At 41.0% G+C, this 16,237-nt stretch overlaps 1 non-coding gene across 1 annotated transcript; it reads left to right on the plus strand.

Annotated features, from left to right (window-relative positions):
* Nucleotides 1-10,409: 10,409 nt before the first annotated feature.
* LOC120753579 (U6atac minor spliceosomal RNA) lies at nucleotides 10,410-10,535 on the plus strand. The gene has a single exon (XR_005701166.1). It is a non-coding gene; the product is annotated as a U6atac minor spliceosomal RNA (small nuclear RNA).
* Nucleotides 10,536-16,237: the final 5,702 nt, after the last annotated feature.

The raw sequence follows: 16,237 nt of genomic DNA on the forward strand, positions 1-16,237 counted from the left end.
CAGGATAGCTTCAACAGCAGAATCCATGCTTACACATTTACTGGGTGAAACTATTTTGATCCTTTCAAGTTTGAATAGAAAAAGAGAAGTTTAGGACAGTTCTCCTATTTATGAGCATCCTTCAAAATCAGTTATTTGTAGCCAGCTGGATTTTAAAGTTTGTTGGCAGTATTGTGACATTAATTTATTTAAGGTAGCCAAACTGGTGAAACAGCTAGCCTTGCTCTCATTGCACTCTGGCTTGGGGCAAGCCCGTCTCAGCAGAGCACAGCTACAGTTCCTCGCCACACCAAACCTGGGGGCTGGAGCTGAGGCCGAGACACCCTTTCCCAGTGGAATCTAAGGAGTGCTCCCAGGAACCAAGCTGGGGAAGTATTTTTCAGTTTTTCAGTGCTTTGAATTTCGGTTTATGCCGCTGAGGGGACAACACGTGTTGCATTTGGTGGTGCTTCATCCCGGTTGCACTTTGAAGTAGACGACTCCACAGAGTGTAAGTGTGCAAGTGCCACATGTCTGCTGCCTCTCCAGTTCCGTGTAGCCTAGCTTCCAGAGAAGCTCTCAAATAGAGCTGTCAGAAAGTGTTTCACAGGCACCCTTGGACTGATCATGTGAAAGCTGTGTACTGTCACAGGGAGACTGAGGGAAGTGAGTGATGACAGGGTGGCTGTGGCAGTTTCCCTCAGGGAGCTCATCCTTAGCCCTAATTAAAACTTGCTCTCATACATCCCACTCTCTCGAGCACTGATGTGGCCTGAGGCACCAAAAGCTGATGGCCACTTCACATTAATACATGAAGTGAGTGGTGGTAGACTGGCACTTCAGCGGTGCGTTTCTTCTCTGTGCCTCCATCAGCTGTACTACTCATACCAGAACTGAACTGACAGGGAGACCCATGGGGAAAAATATTTTACAGATAAGAAGTGTTCATATTCTTGTACTGACAAGAACACTGGGTGATGGGTGGTTTTGCAAAATATAAACGCTTTCAGGCAGAGCTAGGGGCAGCCATGACGGGATGGGTGTGTGCAGCAGCAAACCTCTCCTCTGTCACCACAGCACGAGGAAGATGCTTGCACAGAACCACACAGAACTTGTTCAGGCCAGTATGATGTGCAGGAATCAAGAAATCTCTTCCAGTTTACATTAATTTCTGCTTCTGTAGGTGACAGGTGAAAATTTAGTGTTAGGGATATGCTATGGTTTTCAGTGTTGAGATCTCTCACGAGTCATATTAAGCCAGAGGAATGATTGCAAGGACAAGTAGAACTAAAAATTATGAAAGGGTTAAGCTATAATAAAATCAGTCTCACTATGCATAGCAAGTTTGCTTTCTTCGAAGTTAAAATTCCATGGTTATCTCAGATAGCTGGAATCAAAGGTAGAGGAAAGAGAGGAAGAGAACTCATTGCATTCAGAATCCTTATTTTGTTTGCTTGTTTTCTTCTAATGGAGCAGCAAAAGGATTTATATCCAGCTCAGTGTATAATTGATTACCAGGACATAAATTGAAATTCAAAATCATGCTCTCCATAATTGCTATTCAAAAGCCTAAGCTTGCAATATTCCCTGAAAGTATGCTTTCTGATTTATCTATCCCATTCATCATCCTTTCTCTCTTAGTACTTGTGCCTGTGCTATGAATTCTGATTTTAAAGCTCAGAAGAAGCTGCCTTTCTGACTCTCAAGTTAGCTGGAAACCCCAGTGGGGTGTTGTCTTATTCCTGATAAACTACTGTGTAGTATCTCTCCTGATCTCTTCTATCTTGGGCTTTAAGAGCAAGTAGCAACTTCCACTAACCTTACTTTGTGCTTATTATTTAGGTATTCCTGACAAACTCCTGGAACACTTCATAATCTCATGTGCATCTGTTGCATATGTATGATAAGGCTAATTTCTAGCTTCTCTGGCTTTCCCATGGTAGAATATAGCTGTTCCAGTTCATTTAAAAAAAACAAAAAACCAGAAACCCAATCCATCATATTTGTTGCTTGGTTTGCTACTTCTCTCTTCTCTGAGACATTGTATGGGGAATACCAGAAAATTTTTCTCTCTCTGTGAGATTGTGTGTGTATATATATATATATATTTATATGTGTGTGTGTGTGTGTGTGTAAAACTTGGTAATACTATGAAGGAAATCAGAGTATTTGGCTACATAATTGACTTACTAAAGAAAAATGGGTATTGATCTAGTATCGATACCCAACTGTGATGGACAAAAACTCTCTAACAGTTTAAAGTCAGAAAGTGTATGTTTATTACGGCCGGGCAGCACGCGGGATATTTCCCTAATTCACACTGCGAAATTCACAGGTAATTACAAAGCCTTTTATTTACAAAAGTGTTGAATACCCAAAATACAAATGCATATTCATACCCCTGTCACCTCCCATTTCTCTCTTCATATGCTAATTGGCAAAAAGGCGATTAAGCATGTGTACTTTGTCTCCTAAAATGAGTCGGGGGTCTGTTCTGGGGAGAGGTCACCCAGAATGAGGAAGTGAGATGAGTCTTCCTCGTCCTGACCTTTCTACCGTTTCAATGCATTCGTGACAAATGAATCCTTGGTAGAACTTATAGTTTCCTGCGTTCGATGGGTCCTTTAAGCAGGAAATCTGCAGCTATCTTATGTCCTATGTACCACATTTTGTTTTTCATTACAAGCACAGCTACATAAACATAAAGCTGACAAGCAATGAGTTACTAAATCCAGGATAGCTTATCTAAGATCTGGCTTCTGTTAACTGTGAACAAAGCTTGCCTATCTACTTCAGCTATTTCAGCAACTTACTATCTTAACTTTCCTAAAAATCCCTGATTCTTCAAATTTAATGTCTCATAATGCTTAAATCCTTAAATCTTGCTGCTTCAAATGACTGTGCAAACCCCAGTAGTTTAGCATTAATAAAGCAGCAGAAAGTCCTGCATGGGTGCTTGACAGGACAAGATGGCACGATGAGGCAGACATGTGACTTGAAAAATACTGAACTTGGCTCAAGAAGGCATTTTGCTTACCTGATATGCAGGAAGTTGCTTGTCTCTTCTGCTGGCAACAGGTGCTCATCGTGTGGGCTCTACTGCTGAAAGGGTAGGATCCTGGTGAACAAAATACACAGGCCTTTGTGTGTGATGCTGGCAGAACTATACAGCATCCTCGAATAGCTCTTCTTGCACATTTGGTTGCCCATCTTCCTGAACAGTTTGCTACAGAAGAGATTTTCCTCCTGGGATCTGAAGTGACAATCCTTCATGATATGTTTACAGCCTTATCTCTTCAGAAATCCTAAACAAGTGACATTTAAACAGTGGGAAAGGGTCAGCAGTGCAAATAGGACTACAGCTGTATCACAGCAAGCCTTCCTGTTTGAGACAAGTGAAATGCTGACTCATCAAAGAAAAACAGGTAAAATGGGGAAGGTCAAAGCACTGATGGTTTTTTTTTTTTTTTTGTTCCTGTGCTCATGATTTCAGATTAGAAACTGCATTAATGATTTTCTGTAGAAGCTACACCTAACCAGTAGCACAGTTGCTGAGATGAAAAACAGATTACTAAGAGGTAAACTATTAGGACTGCTTTTTCCCAGCACAAGCAGACTGAAGTGCACTTCTAAGCTTTGTACCGTTGTCATTCTTGATGCTGGTGTCTATAGCTGAACTCCTGCCAGCTGATGTGCTTACTGCTGAACTTTCTGTTACAAAAGGAGCTAAAAGATAGAGAAAAGCAAATTTCAGTGACAGATGCTTTTGAATTTATGCTTCCAACTCCATTTTATTGCTTTGCTTTATTTGCTCCCCATAAACCATTTCACGCTTTTAGATATAACGTGCCCTTAGCTCACATAACCTGCATGAGAGGCTTGGCAGCACCTGACTGAAATTTCATTAGACCTATCCTACCACTGCAACTGAAGGTGGCTAAGTAGCAGGCCTTCATTTTACCTGGATAATTTGCAGCCCTAATTAAGCGTACATTCTTTCAGACACAGGCTGGGACACTCTCAGGATGGAAAACCTGCAGACACGCTACTGTAAAGTCCTGGTTCACCCATGAGGATGTAGCAAGTGTGAATGGTCAGGCCCTCGAGAGCTCTGTCCATCTGCAGGTCTCCCTAAGACTAACATCTAGCAAAGCCAATGGCAGGCATGTACTTTGCATATCTTGCCACACTTCTTCCCTTACGCTGGAGCCTTCACCTTAGGATGTCAGTGTAGAGTGGCTTTTACCAGTGTTACTTGGAAAAGATGGGTGCTACTTTCTGTATTTCCATGTGTGTTTTAGAGACCATGCATTTGTCTATAGCACGTGTTCAGAATCTCACCACAATAACCCTCCTGAAAAGATGGGAAGACCCCTCAAGTAGCCAGTTTTTTTTCCTGGGGCACTTCACTGATCACTACTGGATACTTCCCTCCTGGCTGTCAAGAGGTCAGGCTTTAACATTCAACAATAATTTTGGTGGCTTGAGTGTGTAACCAAGATCATTCTCATCCCTCCTTCCTACCTACCTCAGCAGTTGAAACTGGAATTTATGCGGCTCTTTATGTCTGAAAGTCATATACAGCCACATTTAGAGTCTTATCCTCTCAGAGGCTGCTAAGAACCTTTGCCTGATGCAGATTTCAGTTTCTCACTAGGCACTTTTCAGATGGAAAGAGGAGAAAGCTGACCCTGAACACAAAAAACAGCCTAGTTTCTGCATCCAGCTTTCGAGAAGGACAAAATCTACACAGGGAGAACTGCCTATTAGAGTTTAACAATTCATCGGATTTTCATTTTCTATTAACACACACAGCTTAATTGGTTTTTTAAACAGTTCATTTCAAAAGTATGGTCCTAGGCAGTGTTGCTAGTACATTTTTATATATAAAATGACTGCAGGACTGGTTAAAGGGAGATGTAGGCTATTGAGGCGCAGATGTGTTCCTATTGTTTATAATCTTGGAAACACTTAATGCAGACCCTGCTGGATCTGAACACTGTGGCACCTAGCAACTCAGGAGTACTTCAATCCTAATGTAAGCTGGCAGGTATTTTATTCAGATGAACAGTGTGCCACTTGAGGTCATGATTGGTTTGAAAATCCATACTTAGGAGCTCTACTGAACTCTGTAAAATTATACCAGACCAAAATATTTTTTTTTCATGGAAAAAACTAAAGACAGGCCTGATGTCTTATCTTATTTTACCATCAGTTATTTGCTTATTTGCTATGTTTAATACAAAGTTATTAGTTGCCTAACACTGAGACTGGTCTATAATTTTTCTTCTCTCTATTTTTTTTCTTTTCTGAGTGATGATTTGAGTGGAACAATATTTCAAAAAGGAGAGAAAAAAGTCAGATGTTGCCAAATATATCTGGAAATGATGGAGTGAACCATTGGAGAAGAAGGAAAATTATTTTTCATGCAGAGATTGTATTACACACTTTTTTTTTTTTTTTGCCATCACAAAATATAAGTAAACACTTTCATTTGGTGTTTTCCAAAGCAAAGCAAAAACAGAACTGTAGGTACGTAAGCTGGTGACCAGATTCTCAGCTCCCATAAATTAGGTCAGTGTAGTTCCACTGCACTTAATAATACTCAGACCATTTATATCCCATTTGTGGCACCAGCCTGAAGAACCGTCCCTTTCACACGCTCAGTTTCAGACAGAGGCAACAAAAAGAAATGCACTATGTTAGCACTATGACAAACTTTTTCATATGCCCTACTTTTATCTCTTTGGAGCTTTGTTTGGATGGATTACTGGTAAATGCAACTTGTGTCCTCCATCTGAAACCCCTCCTGAGGCAGCAGGGAGGACACAGGAGAAAGGGGCACTGCAAGTCAGAGCAGCCAGGGCTGTGGTCACAGCTGTTGCCAGCAGCAATGAGCACAGGGGAAGAAAGGCTGGTGAGTAGCTGGTGGTTGGAAGCTCTTGGGTAGGACATTGAAATGGAGATGCCTGAAAACGGGATAACAGGAAGATGGGGGGTTTATTGCAAGAGAGCTCAACACTACACAGTGTGGGAATAGAAAGGAGAAGTTGAGGTCTTAGTGCCAGGAGGTTAGGTTTTGTAAAAGAGCAGCTGTGTGAAATGATAACAGAGTCAGGGATTAGAGCTGGGGTCAGGGATGGGTAATAAAAAGAGCCTTTTCCCAGGCCTGTTAACCCCATATCTGCTAGGTACCCTTTTCACTCAGCTAAGTGTTTGAATTGACTATCTATGATAATGGTGATATCCACTGATCTCCATGCTTTGTAAGTATTGTTATGAAAATTGAAAAAATGTTCAAGGGCATTTAATCACCTGAGCAAGAAGGTTTACTGGTCTTCGCATTCTTTCTTTCAGTAAAAAGAAATATTTTATTTGGAGTTTGTCCTAGAAGTCACAAGATTTGAAGAGATGCCTGGGAAAAACTATTTTCATTGGTTTTAAACCTGATGCAATTCCCTGCTTCTCCCCAGTGCAAGCTTAAACCATTTCAAATTTAGCAACCCAGTGGACAGTCCAAATGAAGCTTGAAGCTCCTCATCAGCAGCCAGTTACCTTGGCTTGAGTTTCAGCAATCCAGCTGATGGCTGGCAGTTGCTCCTTCGTCTGTTCTTGTTCCCATAGAAACAGAGAGAAAATAGTCAAACTTAGGTAAAGCTTTTTTTTCTCTCTTTTTTCTTTCTTCCTTTTCTGAAAGAAAGAACAGCAGCAAAGATGTTCGTGAAGTGCTGCTTGTTTTCCGTGACCTGAGGCTCTTTATCATTGGAAATGGCAGAAAGTAAGTAGCCAGCTACAGAACCATAAGATCCTGTGGAAACGACAAGAGGTAGAGGCTCAAGTGAGGTAGAGACATTGAGATGTTCTTTCAGACAAGCATACAGTCTATGAGTCAACAGCAGTACAAGATCTGTAAGAGTTTACCAGATGAAAAAGTAAACAAAAAAGCATGGAAAAACCACCTGTAGGTGTGAATTCTTTGTAATTTAATAGTATTCATTGACTCTAGTAAGGAGCAGACTGTATTGTTTGGGTTTCTTTCATTATTCCATTGTGCAGACATGATCAAAACATTTGCTGAAATTGAATTCTTCCTTTGTTGTAACCATTTTCTGTAAAACTACAGCCTGGTTGATGTGTGAGAGCTTATGCTCGCACATCTTTTGGGCAATATGGTGCTCTCACTTAATTCTCCTGAAATTATTCTGGCTCTATAATGGTGCAGAGGAGCAGCAGTTAGCCCAATGAGTGTGTTTTACACCACACATTCCTGTATAAATAAGACAAATTAAAAAAAAAGAGATACTTTCTTCTCCCTTTTAGCATTTAAATGTGACAAAAAGGAGAAGAAAGTATCTCTTCCAAGATGGAATCCCTTCTGCCTCAAAACTGGTGGATTTCATCACCACTGTGAGTGCTGCGCAGCCCTTCAGAAGAACCTCGACAGTACGGAGAGATGGGAAGAGAAGAACCATCTGAAGTTCAACCAGGACACATGGAGGGTCCTTCACTGGGCAGAAATAACCCCCTGCACCGGCACAGGCTGGGGACCAACCTGCTGGAAAGCAGCTCTGGGGACAATGGACCAGCAATGTGTCCTTGTGGCCAGGAAGGTCAGTGGTATCCCGGGGTGCATTAGGAAGAGCAATGCCAGCATGACAAAGGAGGTGATCCTGCCCCTCTGCTCAGCCCTGGTGAGGCACATCTGGAGTGGTGTCCAGTTCAAGGAGACAGTGAAGCCCTGGAGCAGATCCATTAGAGGGGGGGGGGGCAAAGATGATGAAGGGATTAGAGCATCTCCCTTGTGAGGAAGGGCTGTGGGAGCTGGGTCTGCTCAGTGTTGAGAAGAGAAGACTGAGAGAAGACTATATCCTTGTCTGTCAGGATCTGCAGGGAGGGTATCAGAGGATAGATCCAGGCTGTGCTCAGTGGTACTGAACAATAAGACAAGAGGCAGAGGGCGGAACCTGGAGCACAGGAAGTTCTACCTGAACATGAGGAAGAACTCGGTTATTGTGCAGGTGACCGTGCACTGTAACAGGTTGCACAGAGAGGTTGTGGAATCTCTGTGACTGGAGATACTCAAGAACCCTTTGGACACAATCTGGGATGGCCGTGCTTGAGCAGGGAGGTGGGGACCCACTCTGGTCCCTTCCAGCCTTACCCATTCTGTGACCCTATGATCTTCCAGAGAGATATATCACATACAAATGACAGTGTGTCTGATTCACACTAGTCACAGAATCATCACAAACATCCATCATGCCCAAAGGCTAACATTTTTTGGTTCTTTTAGTGAGACATTACATGATTGGCTGGACATCCATTTAAAGACATTCTCCAGGCAGATTTGGGAACAAGCTGGAAAGGTATTCATTTCAAAAGTTACCATAATGAAAAGCATCATTTTGGGAGCTAGTTTCCATATTGTGACATGATTTCACAACATTTTTGTTGACTTTTCATGATAACTTAGAATCTTATATATGCAGACACTGATTTCTGTGGTCCTCAAGCCTTGGCAGCCCTGAGGTACTCCTACTGCAGCAGATGAGAGAGTTAACTGAGGTAGTAATTGTCAAGGTAATAAAATGGCTATGGAAAACCAAACCCTTTGGTGTGTTCTTATGAGAAATACCTATTTCCAATAAAAGTTTTACATTTTTATGTAGCTATGAGGGATTTCTTGATGGTTTTCATTAGTAAGGAACATTTTAGGATTTTACTTTGAGTGCATTTGCTTACAGGAGCACTTAATTTTCTTTCATCATTTTCTTCCTTGCTGTGGAGGGCAGCAATTTCACATGTTATAAAAAGTCAAATAATAGTGCATCCTGTCTCTCCTTAAAATCTGGCAGACAAAAATTTGCAATTTCAGTTTGAAACAGCTAAGAGAATTAAGGAAATTAAATTTACTTATTGCTTTATTGATTGATTTGTAGGAGCTAGATGAACCTAGATTCTCTGCTTTACTATTCTTTTCTTCGTGGTGCCCTATATCCCAATTCATTCCATTTCCCTCATATCTGACTCAGAAATATGAACCCTGAATGTGGACTCAATGTAATTTATTTTTATTCTCAAGCTGGGACACAAGCAAGGTAACAAGACAAACTCTTCCTTCATCAATTGTCTTTCCTACATCACAGGTTGTACCTTTTGTATATAGAAGGTCAAACCGAAAATTACTTACAGAATGTAGGAGTTTACTTTTTAGAGATCAGAATGAATAGACAAGATTGAATCAACGGTCTCTCTAACCCCAGAAGGCCAGAAGAAGTGAATAATTAATGGGGAGAGAATAGTGACGGAGGAGGCATATAATGACAACTCCCCCCAGTACATCCTGTTTTCTGGAGAGCTACACACACTGCACTTTAGTAATCTATATTAAATAAATCCTTGAAAGCTACAAAATTGTTATAGTTCAATGCCAACGTGTCCTAGCAAACCTGTCTTGCTTTTTTGTGCTTATTCAAGCACTTAATACTCCATGGCCAAGGATTCCAAGGTTTAAATATAAGTTGCATGAAGGATTAGTGTTTATTTGGTTTCTTTGCATCTAAATAATTGCCATTATTTTTTGCTGTCTCCCTCAAAAAATGAAGCTCACGAGCTTTACCATAAGAGTCTGGAATACTTTTGCCTTGTGCCCACCAATGAAAAGATCTACCAACCATTTGCTTACCTAAAGCTGCAGTGTAAGAGAAATAGGGACTTAAACTTCAGCAAATCCTACTTAAACCAGAGGCTGAACTGTCTCCATTACTAAATGATGATTTGGGCAAAGATAAAACAACTACTAGGAAATCAATATTTAGTTATTATCCAAGGACACAGGCTGTTTTTATCTCTTTTCACATGAAATTACATAGTAATGCATTCAGCATTTTGCTGATTGGCTTTTCATCAGCAAATCATTTCTTATAAGAGCAAGCAGTAGCCCAGCTATCAGCAAGAGGCAGGCATCATGCATCTCATTATTTGAGACACAAGAATCTAACAGGGAAATACTGCTGCTTCCAAATCTCCCCTGCTGACTGTATATAATAATGTTGCTGAGAATATGCTTCTGGTGCTTTTGAAGGGTGTTGGGCTGATATGAAGAGATGGCTGAAAACAGAACTCGACTTCTGCAACCCCAGGATCAGGAAGAGCAGCGACAGTGGGCACACGTCCGTCAGACTGATGCTACATGCTACTGATGATATGCCTTTTTTCATAATCCAGGTTTCTCTGTGTTTTTCAGTAGGACTTTTGTTTACAGAAGTGAAGGCACAGGATGTGTGCACACCTACTCAAACCTCAAGGAGTCATATGGCAGGTTTGAAGTAGGTTTGAAGGTGGATAAGGCAGGACAAGGTTTATTCCCTTGGATATTTGGTTTTACAAATTATGTATGCTTGGTCATTCTGCAATTTGACCTTTTTTGAGTATTGTATGAAAGGAGAGAAGATAAGCACACCCCTTGGAAAGGGTGGAAGAGGCCCTTGCAGTCTATACAAAATGCATACAGTTAAGGCACTGCCACCTACTTTGTGGCATCTAACTATGTTTAACCCAAAGGAACAGCATGAAGTTGTGTCAGGGGAAATTTAGGTTGGATATTAGGGAAAGGTTCTTCACCCACAGGGTGGTTGGCCACCGGAACAGGCTCCCCAGGGAAGTGGTCGCAGCACCAAGCCTGACAGAGTTCAGGAAGCATTTGGAAAATGCCCTCAGGCACATGGTGTGACTCTTGGGGTGTCCTATGCAGGGCCAGGAGTTGGAATCAATGATCTTTGTGAGTCTCTTCCATCTCAGAATATTCTGTGACAAGGCAAAAGGCTAGTATTTAAAGCTGCTGCCTGACCAAGTTCACTGGTGATTGTTCAAAAATATTTTTGACTATTGAATTGCATAAACGTAACTATTCCAGGACTTGAGGTATAGACACAAATGCACAGAACCCCTTACTGTAGGTTACAGAAGACTTCTAAATGCTGCTGTCAGATGTGCAGCCAGAACTGACTCAGGGTTTCTTCACAATACAGGTAAAATTCCGGTTTCAGATGTGATGTGGTAAAATTCCTTTCTGCCTTTTTGCAGGTTTTACCCTCCTTCCCACAACACAAAACAGAGCTGTGCCCCATTGCCCTGCATTCCCCTGCCCGGCTCTGAGTCTGTGCTCTGGGAAGGAAAGCAGCAGGTACTCCTGGCCAGAGCTGGGCTCAAAGAGCGGGAGTGAAGGTGCCAAAAGGGCTTCTGGTGAGCACAGAAGCTCTGCATCCATCCATCCCTTCTGAAGGCTCCCTAGGGAGTGCACATGGGAGTCTGATGTGCAGCAGCAGTGGGAAGCCATAGAGGCTGGGGTTCCCTCTCCCTCAGTGCTGGGCTCTCTACCACAGCATGGGCTCTTTCAACATTTCAGCTCTTTTGGGGGGTTTGTTCCCTTTCCATGTGCACCAAACAGGATGCTAGCTAGCTCATTAATATTCTGCTATGCTGTGGCTGGATCCTGAAGCTCTCACTCAGGCAACAACTCTGCTGCATTGCATAAGACCAGCAGCGTAAGCAACAGCTGCCTAGCTCAAACCACATTATGAAACCTGTAGGCATAAAATGATTAACATAATTTCTAAAATTGAAAGAAAGTTTAGCTACAGCTAATTTCCCCAGGCACTCTAGAAATAACCTTTTTCTTGTTCAAGAGGTATATAGGTCAGTCAAGTGTTATCAGTAACTAGCATTTAATGAGAAAGCTAATGCTTTCTCTGCTTCAGTCATCAGTTTTTCTAAAGCCGACTCTCTATTCTCAGAAATCTGGGTAGGTTTTTTTTTTTTTTTAAATTTACATAAACATAAAAACAGCAGCACAATATACAGTACTGATGAGCAATCTCCATCCTCATACTTCATCAGGAGCCTCTGTCAGTCCTCCTGCATATAGCACTTGTTCTCCCATTCACTAATTCTTTAAGGACTGACCTGACATTTTACAGTTTATCGTGATTCAAGAGCAGGGCACAACAAAACTGTTTCAAAAGCACGCTGAAGCACAGTTTCTACCTCAGGTCCTCCAATCCTTCTTTAACAGTGTGTATTGACTAGGAAAAGGATCTGAAATATTCCAGTGCCACATATATTCTGAGCAAGAAAGGGGCAGAAGAAGACAACAGTGTGGGAGGAGAGAGCTGCCCTTTCCTAAGCACTCAATAAAGTGCACTGACATACACCTTAATCAGTAGGGGCATGGTCTGGCTTGGTGTTATGGGCATAGTTCATATCAAATTTCTGACTTCCCTGCCCAGTGTCTGGAAGATCTGTTACCTGTGATAAAGACACTGTTAGCTTGGAAGTTGCACAGGACTCCCTCCCCACCTGCAGTCCTGCCTGTAAGGAGTTAAAAAAACCAAACCCATGAAATGCATTAGAAATGTTTTCCTTCTGTTAAAATAGCTTAGCAAAATTTTTCTGTAGAAAAATGAAAACAGTCAACATCTTCTGCAGCGGCACAAAAGGAAAAATCAATTCAAATTATACAGAAGGCAGTGTGGCTCCTCGTGGACTTTCTGTTCTCTGAAACAGTAAGAAACTTCAAGTTACCAGTCAGCAACAACCAAAGACAATGAAGCAAACACTTCTTGAAGGGACTTACCAAACAGTACTGTCACATCATATGATCATGGTCTTGTCTAGCATGCTTTATTGCCCACTTATTCAATATTTACAAATGTTTGATCTGATGTGATGGGGGGCTTTAGTTTTGTGTCTTTTTTTGGTTTTTTTTCTTTTTCTTTTTTTTTTTTTTTTTTTTAAGTTTTGTGGAGTAAATAAATATCTGTATATGAAAAGGGGGGAAAAAAAACCCCACAAACCCCAAAACCCCAAAACCCCAAGACACTGAGCAAGCTAAATGACGAAAAAAAATCAGTTTTGGAAAGAATCCCAAGTGATTTTCATTTATTCACTGAGTTGAAACAATTTCCTTGTAAGACATTACAGATTCAGTACACAATGTTGCTCAAGAATGACACTATATTTATAGTGAGCTAGGAAGCATTGTGAGACAGAAATTAGACACATTCTCTTCAAAGCTTGACAAAGGTTAAATATAATAGGGTGTCCTGACAAAAGAGAAAAACAAACGTATGCAAATAATGCAAAAGTGATTTTGCTATTAAGTAACTGTTTCCGTTTATTACCTGCCATACACTGGTACCTTTTCTCCAAAGCAGTAAACAATATGCTGTATGCTTCTGAGAGAAAAAACCCACTCTTTTAAATGGTGCCTCTTTAGAAACAGAGTTATATTTGATTACACTTATTTTTAACCAGAATTTTTGGCAGGATTTAATTTAAATCTTTCATAATCTAATGTATGAGACCACACAGTTTCAAAATGCTGTCCTGGGAACTGCTAAAATTACCCACAGTGGTGTTGAAGAAATCCACTATTAACAGAGATAACAGTATTCTTTACTCTCAGATAATAAAATCAAAATACAGTGGAAAAAATTTGATTCTCAAAGTTACTAGTAGCTATGAATGAAACTGGATTAAAGGCATATAACGTCTAGGAAGAAATGATTAAAATGGCAAATTGTAAATCCTTTGAAAGGTGAATTCCTTGCAAGGAGCTGTGACTGCAGCTGCAGAAGGACTAAAGGGCAGGGACACAGCCTGTGACAGGCACACGTGTCCACAGAAACATCAGGGGAGGCAACAATGCAAACAGCCTGGCTGGCAGTGCCAGGGCTGTGGCTGAGCAGAAAGTGCCACTGACAAGAGAAAACTTCTGAGGAAGCTGAAAAAGTTTCTTTTACAAAGACTTCAGAAACTTTTCCAAATTCTCAAAAGCAAATGGCAAAACTTTCTAAAACATCTGAAATTACTTTTTAAAATTAAAAATTAGTAACGATCTTTCTGTAGCATTTTGGTTTTTCATCATTCCAATAATACGTAATGGTACTCTCCTAACCTTATTTCAATACCAGAAATATGGAATTCTACCAGAATATGGAATAACTAGAAAAGGCTTCTGGTTTTGCTTTGGAAACCTGTGGGAAAACTTTTCATTTTCCTCCAAGAATCAGATGAGAGTAAAGCAAAAGGACGACAAGAGCTGGCTGCAGCAGAAATGCATTTATTAGACAGAAGCAGAAGTAGGATAAAATTGTGTTAAGAGCACATGCTTTATAGGGGAAAGATCAAAAGTAAAGAAAGGGTGGAAGGGGATTCATTGCTTATCAAGCTGGGTGGAAGATAAAATGTGAAAACAATTGAGTTTCTGAAAGATTACAGTATTATCAACATTAAGAATGTGGATTAAAATTTAGCATAATTGCCAATAATTTGCATTGTGTAAATTTAGAGTGTAAAGAGCTTCAAGAGGCTATAAATGGTAAACCAGCATTGTCAAAAGAAAAAGCATTCTCTTCCTGCCTATGTTTACTTTTCAAATATGTTACATCATGACATTTTCAGTGAAACACTGAGATTTTGATTAAAGCAATTTTTATAGGCTGAGGTCGTTTTCTATTAAAAGAAAAAAAAAATCAAATTTTCACTGAAAACAATCTTGGGCTTTCATTATTTACAATGAAAATTGTAGAGCCTCTTCAGAAAAAGAGACATTTTCGGTTGCAGGTACCTTTGGATATCCTAGAAAGAGGCCTGACAAGTGCATTCATGATGAAATAGCAAAGACAGGAATGCAGAGAAATGGAAGCAGCTTTGGAAAGGACATCTGTGGAAACAAAGACAAATGAGTGTTTAAAAAATAATATTTATGGTAGGCTGATTCAAATCACATTGTGAATTTGGTGAGTCATGGAAAGCAAGAAAATAATAGGATTAAACAGAGAACTGCCTTGAGAGATGGGTAAAGCTCATACCCTCCACCACCCTGCCCAAAGTGATGTCCCTCAGGCTCCTGGGTGACCAGCTGAGGAGGAGCCATTCCCTAGCGAGGGACAAGCCGAGCTGTCCTACAAAGCTGTGGTAAAGCAGAAGAGGCAATTAAGGCAGGGGATTGCATGCACGTGAGCTGCCGATTTGCTTGCATCTGTTTGCCGCAATAAGCGGGCGGTTAGCTCTGGCTCCATGTACCCAACCATACGAGCTGAAAGGACAGCAGCGAGAGGAAGATTTGCAGTTAAATTGCCTGAGCAGACTAAACACAGAAAGAACATTTTAAATTAGCTGGGTTCAAATGTCGGCTCACTTCAGAAATTAGAATTAATCTGATCTATCACTGTCTCGCACATCTGTCAGCATGAGAAAATCACTAACTGGCAAGGAAACAGAACTGGCTGTCTGCCTTAGTCCAGAACAGCAGAGCTATCAGATTTCAGGAAGGTTTTTACTTCTCTTATGAAGGAAAGCTTGGGGTAGAAAAGGAAATTAACATTAAAAGAGGAAACTCCTCTACCATAATGATAGGAAAGGGAACTCAACTAGCATATCTTCTTGTTAGGGAGAGAGAATATAAACATTCGAGAATAGTCATTATTTACATCAAATAATTACATTCTTGTAACTACTGCCTGTGGATTAATCCCTGTGAATACAAACATGGAACTACTCATTATTACTCCATATAGTCATTGCCACATTCACGTTTCTTTATTTTGGTCCCAATCTTTATTTTCCTCAAGAACATTTCCCAGTAAAGGCATGGGCCAGGGTAAGGAGAGCTCCAGTGTGGACCACAGGGCTCATGGTTTATCCCTACCCCGTGTCAGACTGAGGGCACACATCTCAAGAGTAGCCAGAAGAATGGCACCATGGGAATACTGCTGTTTCTCCCTTATGTTGCTGTCTGGGATGTGAGCTGTCCTATTAAAGTGAGGCCATGTCAGACTGCCATGTCAGCCCCAGGTATCTTCTTGTCTGCTTCCCAAATCCAGCTGTGAGCTCAACAAGGAGCCTTAAAAAGCTGTTTTTCTTTTTATAACAAAAAAGAATCACTCAGAAAATGAGGCTGATATCTGCTAGGTTGTCAGCAGGCTGCCTGGGGAGTGACACACTGCCAGCAGTCAGTCAGCCAGACGGTCAGTCTGGACACACACAAGAGATTATTTCTTTCCTTTATTTGTCTGAAGCTAATTTGTTGCTCAGCTCTTAATTGCTAAATGAACAAAAGGTATGCAAGCCTCTGTTTCCCTTTCATCATGAGTAGATCAGGCATAGCTTGTGGTGTCTAAGCAGATGAGGAGGAAACAAAAGTGTCTGCTGGCCTGGATCCTCTTGGGTTTTTGGCCAGGGTACAGAGAGTGGT

The sequence above is a fragment of the Hirundo rustica genome, chromosome 5 (genome assembly GCF_015227805.2).
Source record: "Hirundo rustica isolate bHirRus1 chromosome 5, bHirRus1.pri.v3, whole genome shotgun sequence".
NCBI classification, from domain to species: domain Eukaryota; kingdom Metazoa; phylum Chordata; class Aves; order Passeriformes; family Hirundinidae; genus Hirundo; species Hirundo rustica.